Source organism: Mustela putorius, unplaced genomic scaffold (genome assembly GCF_011764305.1).
Source record: "Mustela putorius furo isolate JIRA1106 unplaced genomic scaffold, ASM1176430v1.1 tig00003983_pilon_pilon_pilon, whole genome shotgun sequence".
In the NCBI taxonomy this organism is placed as follows: Eukaryota; Metazoa; Chordata; class Mammalia; order Carnivora; family Mustelidae; genus Mustela; species Mustela putorius.
The window spans coordinates 9425735-9445436 of record NW_025422123.1 but is presented as its reverse complement, the minus strand read 5'-3'; the positions used below and the strand labels follow the sequence as shown (position 1 = coordinate 9445436).

Here is a 19702-nt window from a genome sequence, read left to right as displayed (position 1 = left end):
GTAGCCAAAATTTTTAAAGTGTAATTAATTTTAATATATTTTATTTAGTACAGAATACCCAGCAATATTTTGGCCTAAATGAAAAAGATTAATAAAGGGGCACCGAGGCTCAGTCAGTTAAGTGTCTGCCTTCATCTCAGGTCATGATTCCAGGGTCCTGGGATAGAACTTTGCACTGGGCTCTCTACTCGGCGGGAAGCCAGTTTCTCCCTCTCCCACTCCCCCTGCTTGTGTTCCCTCTCTCACTTTGTCTCTCTCTGTCAAATAAATAACTAAAATATTTTTTAAAAATTAAAAAAGAAAAATATTAATATAAACATACTTTAATATTTATTTAATCATTCCAACTTGTAATTAGTATAAAACTAATGAGGTAGTTTACATCTTTTTTTTTTTTTTCCATACAAAGTCTTTAAAACTCTAGGGTGCCTGGGTGGCTCAGTGGGTTAAGCCGCTGCCTTTGGCTCGGGTCATGATCTCAGGGCCCTGGGATCGAGTCCCGCATTGGGCTCTCTGCTCAGCAGGGGCCTGCTTCCCTCCCTCTCTCTCTGCCTGCCTCTCTACCTATTTGTGATCTCTCTCTGTCAAATAAATAAATAAAAAATCTTTAAAAAACAAAAAACAAAAAAACTCCAGTACGGACTTTACACTAGAGCTTATCACAACTGGTGCTAGTCACATTTCAAGTGCTACTGGTCATATATGGCTAGTGGGCACCATATTGGACAGTCCATGTCTAGAAATGTTTACAGAATCTAGTGTAGGTACAACCTTGGCTTGGGGTTGTACCTTTCCCCTTGTAAGCTCTTCCAGATAGCCACAAAGTGGAAAACTTTAAGAATTAAGAACTGCTGAAGTAGGGGTACCTGGGTGGCTCAGTGGGTTAAGCCTCTGCCTTCGGCTCAGGTCATGATCTCGGGGGCCTGGGATCGAGCCCTGCACCAGGCTCTCTGCTCAGCAGGGAGCCTGTTTCTCCCTCTCTCTCTGCCTGCATCTCTGCCTACCTGTGATCTCTCTCTTTCTCTGTCAAATAAATAAAATATATATTAAAAAAAAAAAAAGGAACAGCTGAAGTTGTATGCGTAATATTTACCCCAATTATTTACATAGGGTTTCTCAGAGGTTTTGTCATTTTTTTGTGTTTTTGTTTGTTTTTTTGTTTTTTACAGGCGGGAAAGGTGGGAGGGGAGTTGCCTTAACCTTATTTTCACTGGCCTGCCAGACGTACATGGGCAGATTTAGTTTGAAATAAGAAAAGAGTTAATCATTAAATAGATAACCCCAGTCTAGCCATTGGACTGAAATAATCCTAATCTAAGAAACAAAGTTAATGTTACACGCCTGTCACACTGTAATATATATTTGTAAAAACAAGTTATTTCTGGCTCAGTGGGTAGAGCATGTGACTCTTGATCTTGGGGTCATGAATTCAAGCCCCATGTAAAGCTTACTAAAAAATAAAGTAAAATAAAAATGAGTGATTTCTTTCTGTTTGTGTAAAATGACCATAATTATTCCCTGGGGTAAAAATCCAAAAATTAAATTATTTGAAAATAAAAACAAGCAAATAATTTGTTAGAAGGAAACTAAAGCTGATGCTGAGAGCTGGAGTGTTCTCACAGAAGCCTCACATCTGACTCACATCTCCATTTTTATAAACCAGGAACGAAGACTTGTTCTTATCCAGTGGTTCTCAACCACCTGGGGGCTTGTTAAAAATGCACATTCTCAGGCCCATCCCAGTCCTATTGGATCCGGAACTCAAGGGGTGTTAACCAAGCCATCTGCATAATTCTGATATGAACTCAAGTTTGAGAACCTCTAGACCAACACAGAACTAGTACTTAACCATGTTTAACTCCGAAAGCTGTGTATCTGTGTATTTTTTTTTAGAAGTTTTTTTTCTGATGGAGGGTGTACACATACCATAAAATCTATCATCTTAAGTATTTTTTTAAGATTTTACTTATTTGGGTTAAGCCTCTGCCTTTGGCTCAGGTCATGTTCTCAGGGTCCTGGGATTGAGCCCCGCCTCGGGCTCTCTGCTCAGTGAGGAGCCTGCTCCCCCCTCCCCCTCTGCCTGCCTCTCTGCCTACTTGTGATCTCTCTCTCTGTCAAATAAAAAAAGAAAATCTTGGGGTGCCTGGGTGGCTCAGTGGGTTAAACCGCTGCCTTCGGCTCAGGTCATGATCTCAGCATCCTGGGATCGAGTCCCGCATCGGGCTCTCTGCTCGGCAGGGAGCCTGCTTCCCTCTCTCTCTCTCTCTGCTTGCCTCTCCATCTACTTGTGATTTCTCTCTGTCAAATAAATAAATAAAATCTTAAAAAAAAAATCTTTTTATTTAAGATTGTATTTTTTTTTAAATTTTTTCAATTTATTTATTTTTAGAAAAACAGTATTCATTATTTTTTCACCACACCCAGTGCTCCATGCAATCTGTGCCTTCTATAATACCCACCACCTGGATCCCTAAGATTGTATTTATTTGAGAGAGAGATGGAGCAAGCCTGATGAGGGAGGCGGGGCAGAGGGAGAGGGAGAAGCAGGCTCCCCCCTGAGCAAGGAACCCGATGTGGGACTTGATGACCTGAGCCAAAGGCAGATGTTTAACTGACTGAGCCACCCAGCCACCCCCATCTTAATTATTTTTAAGTGTACAGTTTAGTGGTATTAAGTACATTTACATCATTGTGCAACTCTCCCACCGGCCGTCTTCTGAAGTCTTCATCTGGAAAACCTGTACACATTTAACATTAATTCCACTCTCCCCCCAGCCCCTGGCAACCACCACTGTACTTTCTGTCCCTATGAATCTGACTCCTCTAGGTACCTCATATAAATGGAATCTAGAAATAGAATCTAGTTTCACTCAACCCCTACAACCACAGAAAGTTTGGAAAGTACAGAAGTGTATAAAGAGGAAAATGAAAATTACTTATGATTCCACTGCCCAGAGGTGTCTGCTATGGACTGAACTATGTCCCTTCCAAAACTCATGTTCGAAACCCTAACCCCCAGTATGACTGGATTTGAAGACAAGGGGTGTGTGTGTGTGTGTGTGTGTGTGTGTGTATTTTTTTTTAAGAGAAGGAGGGAAAGTAGGTCATAGTGGAGGGGCAGAGGGAGAAAGAGAGAATTTATTTTTAAGATTTTATTTAATCATTTGAGAGCAGAGTGACCGAGAGCAGGAGCAGGGGGAGGGGCAGAGGGAGATGCAGACTTCCCGCTGAGGAGGGAGCCAGATGTGGGACCCTGGATTCCAGGACCCTGGAATCATGACCTGAGCTGAAGGCAGATGCTTAACTGACTGAGCCACCCAGGTGTCCCAAGAGTGAGAATCTTTTCTTTTTTTTTAAAATATTTTATTTATTTATTTGACACACAGAGAGCACAAGTAGGCAGAGAGGCAGGCAGAGAGAGAGGAGGAAGCAGGCACCCTGCTGAGCAGAGAGCCTGATTTTGGGGGGGGGGGGCTCTATCCCAGGATGCTGGGATCATGACCTGAGCTGAAGGCAGAGGCTTTAACCCGCTGAGCCACCCAGGTGCCCCCCAAGAGTGAGAATCTTAAGCAGACTCCCTGCACAGTGTGGAACCCGACTTGGGGCTTGATCCCAGGACCTCGAGATCATTACCTGAGTCAAAATCAAGAATCGGATGCTTAACTGACAGAGCAACCCAGGCGCCCCAAGGCTGGTGCTTTTATAAGAGGAAGGGACATCAGAGCTCAGGTGAAGACACACGGAGAAAAAGCGGTTTGCAAATGAGGAAGAGGGCCCTGCAGGGATGCGGATGTTGGACTACCCACCCTTGAGAACTGTGAGAAAATAAACTTCAGTTGTCTAGGCCACCCATAAGCCTTTGGTATTTTGTTATGGCATCCTGAGCTGATACCATAGAACATGATCTTTCAGTCTTCTTCGTTAGTACATTTTTACATTTAAGGCACATTTTTATATGTAGATGAAATCAAAACCCATATGCCTTGTTTGTTTTTTTTTTTTTTTTTACTTTACCAGCATTTTCTAAATCTGTGTTCTGCAGAACAGTGTTCAGCAGGACCTTAATTTTGGGCAACTGGTTTTTAAAATGACATTACGTTTCTGCTGCTACATTTCTCAGAAGCTTTTCTGTACTAAACTGGGAATATCAAGATGGCAATCTGTTAGATTTGATCTCTAAATATTTGGGGGGAAATTCTGCATTACATCTCCTGCTGTTTTGATATACTACTGGATAACTAATAGGAATTTCAAGGGGCAATGCCCAGTCTTAGACAGAAATACTGGTTGACAGGAATAATTCACTTTAGAAAAGAGTTCACTTCAGTTCCTAAAGGAACCATTCATTCACTGGTAGCAGACATGTCTAATGAAACACTGTTTTAATGTTACTTTTCATAGCAATAATAATTTTAAATAGCAGTGATAGCTGAGACCCACATGGGTCAGGCACTAATGTAAACCTTTATATGCATGATCTCATTTGATGCTTACAAACTTCCTTGGAATGGGAAGTTCTCAATCCAGAGGGAGAAACTGGGCACATTCCTTCAGGGAGGTTATATAATTTACTCAAAGACAGCACAGAAAGGAAAAGAGTGAGGGGTGGAACCCGAATCTGTCTGGTTCCGAAGCTATTATTAACTACAATGCTTCTTTCTTTTTAAGTCGCACCAATGCCTTGTTTGAAAACTCTTATTTTTTTAACATGTAAGGGAAAAATTCATATGCTTGGACTTGGCATTTAGTGCATTTCACAAACTGATTCCAAAGTCCCTTCCCAGCCTTCCTTTTCCCCCTTTCCTTCCTCTTTTACAAACTTCTCACTCCATCAAAGAACCTTCCTCACTGTCTTACCCCTTTCTTACTCTCCTCACCTAATTTAGTTCCTTCCCACCTAACTTCCTCTACGTATGCCATCTTCTTGTGGTCAAAAAATTCCTCCAGGCTTCAGCTCAAATTCCACTTTCTATATGTAACCCTTGACTGCTCATTCTCTTCTGTTCCACATCCATCAAGAAAGCCCCTTGGCAGCACTTCCAAAATAGATCAGAATCTAACCACGTACCACCCTCTACTGCCATCGCCCTGATCCATGTCATCATCATATCCCATGTGGTCTGCTTTTATTCTTTTACCCCCTACAATCTATTCTCATCCCAACCTCCTGAGTAATACCTTTAAAACATAAGCCAAGGGGCCCCTGAGTAGCATAGTCCATTAAGTGTCCGACTCTTGGTTTTGGCTCAGGTCATAATCTCAGGGACATGGAATCAGGCTCCATGCTCAGTGTGGAGTCTATTAAGGTTTCTCTCTCCCCTTATGCCCCAACCCGTGCTGGTTCGCGATCTCTCTGTAAAATAAATGAATCTTAAAAAATAAAATAAAATAAAACATAAGCCCACAGAGCCTCCAATGAATCCCCGCTTTCTTCACTGTAAAAAACAAAGTCCTTTCCTACACTCAACTGTGGATACCCGCAACGCCCTACACAACTACTCTCTTGGCCTCCCAACCCCTCTGCCCCCCCACTCTGATTCTATCCCTTGCTGACTTGTCATGCCCTGAACTTACTTGGGATGCTCATGTCTCAGGTCCTTTGCACTGGCTGCTCTCTGCCTGGAATGCGGTTCCTTTGGATATCACCAGGCTTGTCCCTTACTTCAAGTCTCTGCTCAGATGGCGGATCCATGACCATGACCACCTTCCCATTCCCCAGCACTCTACATTTTCCTTATCTTGACTTATTTTCTTTCCTGTAACTTACTACAGTGTTTACCTGGGTTTACTGTCTGTCTTCTTATGAGAGAAGGGCCTTGGTCTTTTGTTCATTGAGGGATCTGGGAGCCCAGAATGGCACCTGGCCCAGGTTAGCCCAATCATCGCTGAATGCAGGAGCACAATGCTCTCCCACACTTTGAAGGCTCTCCTTTGCTCTCATTCGTATCACTTGGCACTTCCCATATACCATTGTGTCTTTTTCTGTGCGCACCTACTATTCACCTAGCTAGATTATGTGTTCCTGTAACCTCTAAGTGCCCTGTACAAAATCAGCATTTAACAAATATTTGATGATGACATCAGTGCAGTGCCTTTTCTTTCAGAGCAGATAGAGTAATATTTCCTCAAAAGATTCATTTTTGACATTCCATTTAGAAAAGAAGCATTCTAGAAAGCAGTATAAGAAAAATTTAGAATATATACTTCAAAAAATTATTTATTTATTTATTTATTTATTTATTTATTATGCCAGAGAGACAGACAGCACAAGCAGGGGGAACAGCAGGCAGAGGGAGAAGCAGGCCTTCTACTGAGCAAGGAGCAAGATGTGGGAGTCGATCCCAGGACCCTGGGATCATGACCTTAGCTGAAGGCAGATGCTTAACCGACTGAGCCACCCAGGCATCCCTAGAATATATACTTCTTCTTTTTTTTTTTTTTAAGATTTTATTTATTTATTTGACAGAGAGAGATCACAGAAGGCAGAGAGGCAGGCAGAGAGAGAGGAAGGGAAGCAGGCTCCCTGCTGAGCAGAGAGCCCGATATGGGACTTGATCCCAGGACCCTGAGATCATGACCTGAGCGGAAGGCAGCGGCTTCACCCACTGAGCCACCCAGGCGCCCAACTTCTAAATTAATCTTAAAAGGATGTATTTTATTCGCACGTGCGCGCGCACGCACACACACACACACACATCCATTTCATGCTCTGAAAGGAAAATATGTGCTTTGTGACTTTTACAGCTGTAAAAGTAATGTTTTCACAGGCAATATGAAACACAGAACATACTTTAAATGAGAATTATGAGTTGGAAAATTATGTAACGTGACAAAAATAAAAAGTTAATGTCAAATAGGTTTAATGTCATTTTCTGATCTAATGACAGCAGAAACTCTGGCTGGGAGAATTTCACTGTATTGAAGAAAATTGTTCTATAAAATAATTTATCTAAATTTATATTATACAGTTATTTAGAGAACAGAAGTATTCACCTACACAAACACTTGAGCCTACTCTACATTGTGCCTGTTGTGCTGCATACACAACATGTGTGTTTCTGAAAACCCCTGGAGACAACTTTGTAACATTAGCTGCAGATCTTTTCCTTAACTTGACTGCAGGGCCTGCACAATTCCCTCTGTGAGGGGGTGGGGAGCTCTGTAAACAGACTCCTGCAGGACATATGGTAATTTCTTAATTGACTGTATGACTAATTTAACTCTAAAATTTGAACATGGCTTTGCAAATGAAAAAAGCATATATAGCAATATATTTGTACTTGGAAAATACCATCAAAAAGATAAGCAGATTTTCTTTGGGATGCATTAGGTGTTTCACGTGGCATAATGTCAACTTCACATACCTAGGTATGTGAAGGTCCTCCCTAACCCCCCCCCTTTTTTTCAAATGGCAGGGTTACCCAATTTTTATTTCTCTTTGTATTACTCTCTCTGGACATTTACTTTCAGATTGTTTTATTTACATGATATATGCTATAACAGAAAAATAGTAAGGATATCACATGCTGTATAAAGTCAGATAAGTAAAACGGTTTTAAAATTTGAAAATAAAAATCTTGAGGTCTATGGATAGAAGCAGCTCCAAACATATCCAGTTGTAAATACTCATCTTTTAAGTGTGATCACACCTAGAGAAAAGGATTTGGGCTCTCGTGGATCTCTCCAATCCTGAGATTCTCACAGATCTAGAGAATCAGAATACAAATAGGAAGAATAAAGTGACCTATTTCTAAATATATTTCTTTGCACTTCTAGGAAATGCCAGAGTTAAAACCAATCTAAATATAGCAGCATTCATTTTTATTTTAAATCCTAGAAGAAGTACTTCCAAATCAAAACCACACAAAAATAACTTTTACTCTCAGTAATCAGGAGAAAAAAAAATCTGATTTTTTTGTGTGTGGGTAACAGTCTCTACATGGAAATTTTAAGACATTTCTCCACTATAAAAAAAAATATATATATATATATATATAATATATATAGTATTCTACTTCTTTGGTTAGTTCCAGTTTAAAAAAAATTTTTTTTGCTCTAGAAAACTTTCTTCGATGTGAATTCTAACTTTGTATGTAACAAATGTGTTTGTCAAACACAAAGATTTTAATCTCTCAAAATGGCATCCAGGTTTCTTCAGTTCTATTGTTTATCGAGAAATGAATTTTTTTTTTTAAGATTTTATTTATTTATTTGACAGATAGAGCTCACAAGTAGGCAGAGAGGCAGGCAGAGAGTGAGGGGGAAGCAGGCTCCCTGCCAAGCAGAGAGCCCCATGCGGGGCTCAATCCCAGCACCCTGGGATCATGACCTGGGCTGAAGGCAGAGGCTTACCCCACTGAGCCATACAGGCACCCCAGAGAAATGAATTTTTTAAAAAAGATTCCTTTTTTTTTTCTTTTTAAAGATTGTATTTATTTATTTGACAGAGATCACAAGTAGTCGGAGAGGCAGGCAGGGGTGGGGGGGAAGCAGGCTCCTGCTGAGCAGAAAGCCCAATACAGGGCTCGATCCCAGAATCCGGAGATCATGACCTGAACTGAAGGCAAAGGCTTTAACCCACTGAGCCACCCAGGTGCCCTTTAAAAGATTTTCTGAAGTGAATTCTATACCCAGTGTGGGGCTTGAACTCACAACCCTGAGATCAAGTCACATGCTCTACTGACTGAGCCAGTCAGGCACAATGAAAAATGATTTTTTGGGAAAAAAAAATATATATATGTATACATATATATATATACTACCCTAATTTATTTTATATTTATAAAACTACCAGTTTTACTCTACTGAAGCTAGACTTATTCAATAACTATGACTTTTTTTTTAAATTCACGGGAAATGCTTAGGGCTTTAAAACTTATTGCTAAAAATAAGTTTTATTGGGAGTGGCCCTAACAGTAAAAAATTTCCTAGGAGCACCAAACAATTCTAAAACAAAAATTTAACCAGAAAAAAGATAAGCTGATTTATCTTTTTTTTTTTTTTTAAGATTTTTATTTATTTGACAGACAGAGATCACAGGTAGGCAGAGAGGCAGGCAGAGAGATGAAGGGAAGCAGGCTCCCTGCTGAGCAGAGAGCCTGATTCCAGGCTCCATCCCAGGACTCTGGGATCATGACCTGAGCCGAAGGTAGAGGGTTTAACCCACTGAGCCACCCAGGCGTCCCCAAGCTGATTTATCTTTTAAAAACAGGAGTCATATCTGAAATATATTGCAAGCAACTTTTTTTTTTTTTTAAGATTTTATTTATTTAGGGGAGCCGGGGTGGCTCAGTAGGTTAAGCCTCTGCCTTCAGCTCAGGTCATGATCTCAAGGTCCTGGAATCGAGCCCCGCATCAGTCTCTCTGCTCGGTGGGGAGCCTGCTTCCCTCAGTCTCTGCCTGCCTCCCTGCCTACTTGTGGTCTCTCTGTCAAATTTTAAAAAACAAAACAAAACAAAGATTTTATTTATTTGAGAAAGAGAGAGAGTGCACAAGCAGTGGGAGCAGCAGGGAAAGGGAGAGGGAGAAGCAGGCCCCCTGTGGAGCAGGGAGCCCAATGAAGCGGAACCGGATTCCAGGACCCTGGGATCTTAACCTGAGCCAAAGTCAGATGCTTAACCAACTGAGCCACCCAGGCGCCCCTGCAAGAAACTTGAAGGATGGTTGACTCTGATACATAAAATAGCAGTCTTCTTACTCCTTAGTTATAGTCAAAATATTTACAGTCCACATGACAAATTTTGAAATTCTCTCTGATATTACACTTACCACAAGATTTTGAAATTCTTCATCTCCCCAACCAAGGCTTCCCACTAATATGTAGTGCTACTATGTTGGTTCTCATTGGGCAAGGAGGAAAATTCTAGTCAGTGCTTGCAGCCTTGCATGAAGAGCTCACACACTACTGCAAACTGCTGGGTGAGTGGCGTGAGGCTCAAAAGCTGCAGGTCAGCCCTGATGAACTCAAATCTACAGTGAGAATGTTACATGATCTTTTCACTCTTGCGGCCTCTCAGGGCTAAGCTTTCTTGCACAGTCAAAAAGAAAAAAAAATTACTTTTGACATGTGATCTTACTGGCCCCACTTAGTAAATGTGCCTTACACTCAATCTACAGTATGGACTCTTTAAAAGAACATTTCCTTAAAGTGAATCACACTTTGAGCGTTTTAAATACTTTCTCCCCCAAATCTGTACTTCTAATTACTGTGCTTACATCGACATTCCAAGCAAGGGAACAACTTGAGCTGCACTGTATCATCTTTAATTAAGGTCCTAAGTGTTCTCTTTTCTGATTAGGATTTTTTTTAAGTGAAAGATATGATTCATAATCTCTGATTGCTACCAAATATAGAGCTAAAATGGTCCCCATGTTTGACTCACCACACTATGCAAATAAAAACTGAATAATCTGCCGAAGGAGTAGAATGACTGCTTTGACCTAGAATTTAACTATTACCATAAGTTTTTTTGTTTTTTTTATTATAGTTTATCGATAAAAACACTCCTTTTCCCTATTCTTCCTACTGACCTAACAGTCATCCAATTTTAAGATATTAAAATGTTTAGCAGGGGGGCGCCTGGGTGGCTCAGTGGGTTAATCCTCTGCCTTCGGCTCAGGTCATGAACCCCACATCAGGCTCTCTGCTCAGCAGGGAGCCTGCTTCCTCCTCGGTCTGCCTGCCTCTCTGCCTGCTTGTGATCTCTCTCTCTCTGTCAAATAAATAAATAAAATCTTTGAAAAAAAAATGTTTAGCAGGCAGCCATCTGTAGATTAAATTTATACACAGGCTTGATATCAATGGCAAAATGTATGCTGCACGGATCTACAGTTTGTATTCAAATCCTAGCTCTGACCCTTAGTAAAGCAACCTTGGGTAAGTTATTTATCCTTTGTAAACCTCAGTTTTATATCTATAAAATACTTTTAAAATAACTCTCAAAACCCACCTCCAGAGTTACTGTAAGAATTTAATGATATTAAATACCTATTAGGGCCTGAAATAATGTTAAGGTCTAACAAATATTATTTCTCTTTCCCTCCATTTTCTTCCTTATGAAAATGTTTCAATTACGGATCAGGACATAAAACACAATTTCTGATGATGCAAGGAAGCATCTTGGATTTTGGCTGAACTGAGGTAAGTCTTTTCTAAAAAGATAGCACTTTTTCATGCCTCTCATTCCCTCACATTCTCACATTCAGGGTTTTTATTTCAGGTAATATAGGTGATTAATGTGTTTGCAAGGCAGCCAAAGAACCCACAAAACCAGAAAATGTTCAACTTTACAACTTTATTAAGAAGAAATTTATCATTAAGTCACAACGAGATAAAGTCGATGAGCATTAAGGGGAAGGGGAAACTGGATTTAAGATCTGGTACAGTGAGGCCCCAGGATCTCTTCCTGAGTGCAAGCACAAAGGAGGTAAGGAAAAGAAAAAAAAGAGAGATCAAAGCCCCCACCTGTTTCTCCCCCAGACCTCTTCCATTTTCCCATACAACATGTGGACCCACCCTTGAGCTCTCCTGAACTGCACTACAGAGGGGCAAGCCATCCCCAGCAGAGCCACAGCCTGGGCAGTCCCAGGAGGTACCACATACGATTCCATTGTAGGGCCTTCCTTTGAAGTCTACATCCCGTTCCTTTTCTGTCAGCACTCCCACTTTCCCACACTGATTTAGCAAACCCTCCTTCTATGCCATCCTCCTCACTTACTGTATTTTCCATTTCTACTCTAGAGCATTATGGACCACGGAATCTTGCCCTGCAGATGGATCTGGTATGTTACTTAATTTGATGCTGCCTCCTAACAGCCAAGTACCATTTCTTTGGTCCATTTCCCTCCACATCTGATACATTCCACAAATTTCCTCCTCTCTCCTTAAACTCAAAGCCTTTTGCCTCTGCCCCTGACAAATGACCTTGTTCTCTTCTCAATGGAGACCACAGACATCTATACCCTGTTCTCCTTTTCTCTAATTCCACTTTACTGTTACTCTGTAGGCGAGCTGGGAACAGGGGACCTTATGAAAAGGTCAATGACATCACTCAGAGAAAAGAATGCAGACAGGGAGGTTGAGGGGAGTGCTACACGCTTTCACTTGGTATTGTTTGAATCTTTTTTCTTTTTAAATATTTTATTTATTTGACAGAGATCACAAGTAGGCAGAGAGAGAGAGGGGAAGCAGGCTCCCCGCTGAGCAGAGAGCCCCATGCGGGGCTCCATCCCAAGACCCTGGGATCATGACCTGAGCTGAAGGCAGAGGCTTTAACCCACTGAGCCACCCAGGCACCCCAGAATCTTTAAAAAATGATTTTCCATGGGCCGCCTGGGTGGCTCACTCGGTTAGTGTCTAACTCTTGGTTCTGGCTCAGGTTTATATGATCTCAGGGTCATGAGATCCAGCCCCAAGTCAGGTTCTGGCTCTGAACTCATCTGCTTGAGATTCTTTCCCCCTTCCTTGCCCTTGTTGCATAGGTGTATGCTCTCGCTCTCTCTCAAAACAAATAAAAATCTTTAAAAAATCATTTCCCTAATACTTATTTTCTCCCTCCTTGCCTGTGATCTTTTTTTTTTTTTTTTAAATCACCCATAGAGATCAGAATGTAATAAGGCACTGTAGATCTCAACCTATCTGGAAAAACTTTCCCTTTGATTATTCTACCTGGGTTGTCAAACCCAGTTGACAACTAGTCAGCAAATGTTAATTGAGTGCTTGGTTTGTTTTAAATGCTATGCTGAAGGGCCAGAACAAGTCACTGAAAAGGGAAAGAAAAAATATAAGGTTTCATGGTCCCACTCCAGAATCTCTAGGTAACTGTTCTGCATACACAAGATTGGGACCATGATAAGTGGCGATGCTCTCCCTAGCCCCAGGAATTTGAGATTCGATTTTTAAAGCTACTTTCTTCTACAGAAAATACAGTATTCTGCAAAGAGTCCAAGGCAGTGTGCGAATAACATCTCTACCTGCCACAAAATGTTTTGATGCTAACTCATTTTTATTGTGGTAAAATACACGTGGTTCCCACCTTTACGTGTATGGCTCGGGGGCCTTCTGTCCATTCACCCTGCGGAGTGGCTGCAGCCACTACCTGACTTCAGGATTTTTCAGCAGTTCACCTTGACATTTTGTACCCATTAACTCATTTTTTTATTAACCAAGACTGATCTTCATGGTTTACCCTCATGGCCCCCACCCCCATTCTCTTGATTTCCTACCAGCGAACACTCCAAGGTTCCTCATTTTAATTGCCCCCTGCACCCACCTTCAGGTCCCTATCTTCTCTCTTCTGTCACACCAGGGTTGAGGGGTAGGGGGGATTCCAATTCTGGTCAAACCAATCCCCTGCCTGCTCTTGCCTTCCCTTTAACAGGTGGATGTCACTGGTGTAAACCACTCAACTACCTGGATGGACTGGTTTCAAATTCAGACTCGAGAGCCTGGACTCACAGCCAGACAGTCCTGTGAGCAACAGTCCTACCTTGTTTCCCAGTGACTGACTTCACAGTTCTGCTGCCCAAGGCGAGGAGTCCTTCTAACCTGAAACCATCCCCATCGCTCCTTCCTTAACTGCTGGCCATGCCTGAGACTTCACTGAGAACACAGGACCTAAAGCCCTGTCTTCTATGCTCAATTCATACATGTCCTTGCACAGCACCCATGTTCTCTGCCTTCTCTTCTGCTCAAGCTGTCTTGCTCCCACCAAAGGCAAACCTTCTTGTGTTCTGAGTAGCTTCTCACCTCAAGAATTCTGCACCTTTGGTAGTATTCTCTCTCTTCTCTGTAATAGGCTCTCCCTCCCTATTAGATATTCCCATTAGTCTATTTATTTATTTATTTATTAAAGATTTTATTTTATTTATTTGACAGAGAGATAGAGAACACAAGTAAGCAGAACAGCAGGCACAGGGAAAGAGAGAAGCAGGCTCTTTGCTGAGCAGGGAGCTCGATGCGGGACTCAACCCAGGACCCTGGAATCACGACCTGAGCTGAAGGCAACCCCTCAACCAACTGAGCCACCCAGGTGCCCCCCACCATTAGTCTATTTTAAAACGCTCTTCTATTCCCCATGATTTAAAAGGAAGCATATCTTTGACCCCACCTCCCTCTCCAGCCTCTGCTGTGCTGTCGCTCTTCTCACCTTACAGTGAGACTTCACCAACAAGTGGGCTCCGTTCACCTCACTGCATCCCATTCTCAGTGCATTCCAATTTGGCTTCCAACCCCATATGCCACAGAAATTACTTGTCAAACAGCCACCTCCATGTTGCCAAATCTTAGTGGTCACTTTTTCATCCTTACTGTTCTTAGCAGCATTTGGCAGAGCCCATTCCTTCTTTCTTGAAAAGAATAATACACTCTTTCACATTCAGAGCTAAACCTTCCCCGTCTCTTTTGTCCAACCTTGAGCCACTGGACGTGTTTTACGGTTTAATGTTAAGACTTCCCGGATCACAAACGATCTCAACCAGTTCTACAACATGCCATCTGTACCGCTAGTGACTCCCACAATTTAAGTCTACTCCTATCAGTCCAATTTGTATATCCACTGCCTAGCTGACATACCATTTGGATGCCTTGCAAGTATCTCAAAAACGTAACAGGCTCCACAAGGAGCTCTTATTACTCACCCATTCCTGCCTTTTCCTTCAGTCTTCTCCACCAGCAAATGGCACCATCAGCCACCAAGGCTTAGGCTAGAACCCTGAAGGCTTCCTCGATTCTTCCTATCTCCACAGCCAACCCATTAAAGTAAATACTTCTAATTTTGGAGCCGGCCATCCACTTTGCTCCATCCCCACTGCCACTGGATTTGCCCAAGGTACCATCAATTTTGAACTGGCCACAGCAATAGCCTCCTAACTCCCCTGACTTCCTTCCTTGTTCCACAGAGGGGCAGTGACTGTTGAAAACAAAAACATCGAGGCCCTAATGAAAGCCCTTCAATAGCTTGTCATTTTGAATAACATAAACCTCCAAACTCCTTGTACAGCTTCATACAGGAAACCCCAGAGGCGCTCTCAACTTCCATCTCATTCCATTCTCCTCTTACCTCTCTCTGTTCTAACACCCATGCCCTTCTGGGCCTTCCAGGTCTTTGCACTGGTTCACAGGCTAGCTCTGTCTCCCCAGCTTCTTGTGGCTAGCACAGGCTCAAGCTTTAAGCCTCAGCTCAAATAACACCTCTTCAAAGGGATGCATCTTGACTCTCACTAGCCAAGACATCCATTCCCCATACCACGCTCTTTTAGATCTACCACCAACTTACTAACTTTTTACAGGTTTCTTAATCTGTAATCATCTTGATTATCAGTATTTAACTTATTTCCTGTCTTCCCCACTACACCATAAATTCCATGAAGGCAGAGAGCTCACCTGTCTTGAATTCCACCAAAGGCTATTTTATTTTTTATAAATTATTTATTTTTAAAGTAACCTCTACACCCAGTGAGGGGTTTAGACTCACGACCCCAAGATCAAGATGATCTTGATGACTGAGGTCTACCGACTGAGCCAGCCAGGCACCCCCAATAAAGGCTACTTTAAAATAAAGACGCTACGCCTCCTGTCTAAGCAGGTTTATTTTAGATTTCCCCTCCTTTCAAGCTTCACTGGATTTTAGTTAAACAATATAATTACTCTGGCATTTACCAAGAGACACGATGGGAGAAAAAGCACACAGGACAGTCAAAGCCGGGACCTCCACCCTCCTACTAATCTGGACTGGAATCGGACTGCACACAGGTATTCAACAGGTGTTCCTGATAAAAATTTTCAAATGTGAAAGGAAAGAAAAATGGAGACGTATGCAAAGATAATATAATTTTGTCATCTGCATCAAAAATCAAAGTTTTTAACCATTCCCCCTAGCAATTACTAAACACAACAGGGCTTCGAAAACACAAAATAAGTATATATGGTTCTTGCGGCAGAAAAGTTAATGATTTCATCACTGACTTCGTTCTCTCTCATTTTGGTCAGGTCAGTTATTCATCATCTGCTCTGGATGTTTCTTCCTGACCTTCTGTGTCCTAAATGCATACTCTGTTCTTGAAAGAGTCTCACATTTAGAATAATTTCACCATCCTAGGTCCCGAAAAATACCTTCAGAATTCAAAATTCTGAAAAAAATCCTTCCTTCCAAGGACTTACGTCTAGGTTTCCCCCACCCCAGGATCTTTTCTACCCTATTCCCAATTTCTATCTCAATCCTAGATTCAATTCTATTCTTGTTCCACAGCTATCTAAACTAGATGGCCCAGCTAGACCTAGATGCCTGCGTGCTTAGTAACTTCTCAGCAGAATGAGATACACTTTTGAAAATGTACTGAGATTTCAAAGGCTTAGACTAGGCAAACCTTTCTCTAAGAAAATTGTTTCAATAATCTGATTAACAGGGGTGCCTGGGTAGCTCAGTGGGTTAAGCCTCTGCCTTTGGTTCAGGTCATGATCTCAGGGTCCTGGGATCGAGCCCCACATGGGGCGCTCTGCTCAGCAGGGAGCCTGCTTCCTCCTCTCTCTGCCTACTTGTGATCTGTCAAATAAATAAAAATTTAGGAAAAAAAAATCTGATGAACAGCAGCCAGAGAAAAATGAACTTGAGAATGAGCAATAAACTTTGAAACTTGAAACGATATGGGTTTCAAGTCTCACTCCGATTCAAAAAAGAGCCAGCAGCACAGTGTAGTACAGTGATATTCCCAATCCACATCTATCACAGTGGAGTCACCTGGAGAGCTTTGGAACAACAGACTCACATCGTCAGATTTAGGGGGTGCTGGGTGGGCCAGAATTTCAAAATTGGGAGTTAGGGGCTTGGGAAAGTTGAAAGTCAGCTTAAAACTGAGACTGCCTAACACAAAAGATGTTTTGAATAAACATACACACACACACAAACCCAACTGGCCTTAACAAATAATGGGGAAAAAACATGATGTAACAAATCTTTATTTAAAAATCTCTCCCCCCAGTTTGCTTCTGAAACTCAGATTTGGGACACCACAGGGGCAGAACCAAGAACGTGGCTTTTGGAATCCAATGGCAATTTTACCATTTAAAATGGCAAGACCTTGGAGCGCCTGGGTGGCTCAGTGGGTTAAAGCCTCTGCCTTCAGCTCAGGTCCTGGGATGGAGCCCCACCCCACATCAGGCACTCTGCTCAGTAGGGAGCCTGCTTCCTCCTCTCTCTCTGCCTGCCTGCCTACTTGTGATCTCCGTCAAATAAATAAATAAAATCTTTTTAAAAAAATAAATAAAATGGCAAGACCTAGAACAATTTGTGTATCTAGGTGAACACTAGTTCCTTCTCTAGTATAAACAGATAATAAAACCAGTACTGCAGGACTGCTATAAATAGGAGTTAAATAATGCACCAGGCACAAACTTGCAGCAGTGTTCAAAACACGGTAGGTCTTATTACCATGCCTAAAACAGCCACTATATACATTGTGTTTGTATGTGCAAGGACACACCTACTGTTGCCACTATGTTACTTTCACCCAATAGAAGTTAACTACTTACTTTCCATCTCTGTAGACTCCTAAAGAGATCAGTTTTAGGGACTTGTTTCCTCCTCCCAATATTCTTTTCAGTAACAACTGAAAACAGTTAAAACCCACACACATCTCTTCATACAGCTCTAAGAACAGATAAATACTTGTATGGGTGGTTTTAAGGAAACAGGGTGTCAGGGAACTGAAAAGCCTTATTATACTCATGGGAAAGAACAGACACAAACAGTGCAGGGGTTTTTTTAGAAAGGAAAAGGGAGAAAGTCTGAGTTTCAAAGCGAGTTTAATTTTTCCGATCAGAGTGCTAACGAACTGTTCTAAGTCGCTGCTATTTGGAATAATTAAGATGAAAGCCAACAAGATGTTTCAAATCACTGGAACCCATAACCTTCCCACAGTTTGACTGGATCAATGTCTCCCCAGGGCTGTTTTATAATAATGCAACTAAAGAAAGAAAACTAAGGTAGGGTGCCTATAGAGAACCGTGTCACCAGAAGGCGGACACTGTCCTCGACTTCTTGCAATTTTATGACCTGGTTTGACTTTACTCTTGAAAACTAACTGGAAGAGGATGAAAAGAAAGCCTCCGTGCCCTGCCCCCTGCCAGGTCTGGGAAGACAAAGCCGTCCAGTTTCAAGTCCTAGGAAAAAGGACGAGAACACCCCCCCTCCAATTTTGACCGGAGGGGGACGCGGACTCAAAGGGGGAACCCACCAGCTGCAAGGCCCGACCCCCGGCCCCCTTTTTGCTCAAACACAAGCGCTAAGGCTCCAGACGCCGCCGGACCCGGCCGCCTCGCCTTTTGGGTCTGGAGGTCTGAGGAAGACCAAGGCTACGCGGCCTCGGCCCCATTTACACACCCCCACACCCCGAGCGAAGCTCCCCGTTGCCCTCGACCTCCCCGCGCCCCGGCCGGCGAAGCGTCCACGAAGGGCGCCGCCCGAGCCGCCAGGGAAGATGGCGCCCGCGGAGCAACTGCGCCACCAGCCCTGGCGAAGGGCCAGGCCCAGCGCCATCTTAGCGCCTTCCAGCCGCACCCCCCCAAAGATCCCACATTCGGGGCGACTCGGGGGGCGCGAACCGCGTCGGGCCCGCGCGCTCTCGGCCAAAACAGGGTCGCCACGGCCTCTCGTCTCTTCGGCCCGGCCACGCGGGCCCGGCAAGAGGCCCCTGGCTGGGCCGCGGGTCCTCGGCGCGGCGCGGGGGCTCGTCCGGCCCGGCCGCGGGTCCTCGGCGGAGCTTCGGGGCCAGGCGGCGAGGCGACGGGGCAGGGCCCGTCCGCGGCGGGCGCGCGCCGGTCACCGGGCCGGACCGGGCCCCGCCTGGGACGCGCGGCCGGCTCCGAGCTCTCGCCGCGGCCGCCCGCACGAGCGGCGGGAAGAAGGAAGCCGGGATGAAGAAGAAAGCCGGTCCCCGCCGCCGCCTCTCTCCCCACCCTCTCCCCTCCCCCTCCCGAGACGCGGGGTCCATTTTGCCGAGAAGAAAGAAAATGCGATTCACACCCAAAAGCTGCCGAGAGAGAAAAGAAATGAGGGGGGGAAAACCGAGGGGAGGAGATTGGAAAAGCTTATTTTTCTTCCTCGCCCGCCGTCACTCCTGGCCCTCCCTGCCCCCTGCTCGCGGCCTCGCCGCGCCGTCCTCCCCTTGCCGAGCCCCGCTCCCTCCTTCCCGGCTCCCGGCGGCTCCGGGGGGCGGAAAACACACTCACACTCGCGCACACAACTAATTTTAAACCGGCTCAATCAATGAGTCATTAAAAGGCTTCCCTCCCCTCTCCTCCCCACCACCAACCGCCACGCCACCCCCCTTCCCAGGCTCTCCCTCTCCCCGCTCCAGAAATTTGCATCCGCGGAAAAGGAAAAAAAAAAAAAAAAAAGGCGCCGAGGCCCCCACCCCGCCGAGGCGCCCCCAGCCCGGCCCCGCCGCCCCCTGCCCGCCCGCGCCCCCGCCCGAGACACTGAACTTGGTCTTCCCGGGGCCCGGGCGGCGCTGGGAAAGGCATAAACACTCGATTCCCCTTTTCTCCGTGTCCATTAAACATCCACCCACCACCACCATCACCCACCCACAAACCCACCCCCCCCCAAAAAAAACACAGCCTTAGCCAATAGCTCTCTGGGCTGAAACCTAATATCCTGGTTTTGGCAACTCGGTGTTTAATTTGCTCCTCTTTCTTTTCTGTCTG

At 43.9% G+C, this 19702-nt stretch overlaps 1 protein-coding gene and 1 pseudogene across 3 annotated transcripts in view; both read right to left on the bottom strand.

Annotated features, from left to right (window-relative positions):
* Window positions 1-19702, bottom strand: part of BICRAL (BICRA like chromatin remodeling complex associated protein) — a 108301-nt gene that overhangs the window by 59215 nt on the left and 29384 nt on the right. The gene's annotated exons all lie outside the window — the stretch shown is intronic.
* On the bottom strand, window positions 16939-19379 carry LOC123389521 (annotated as a pseudogene).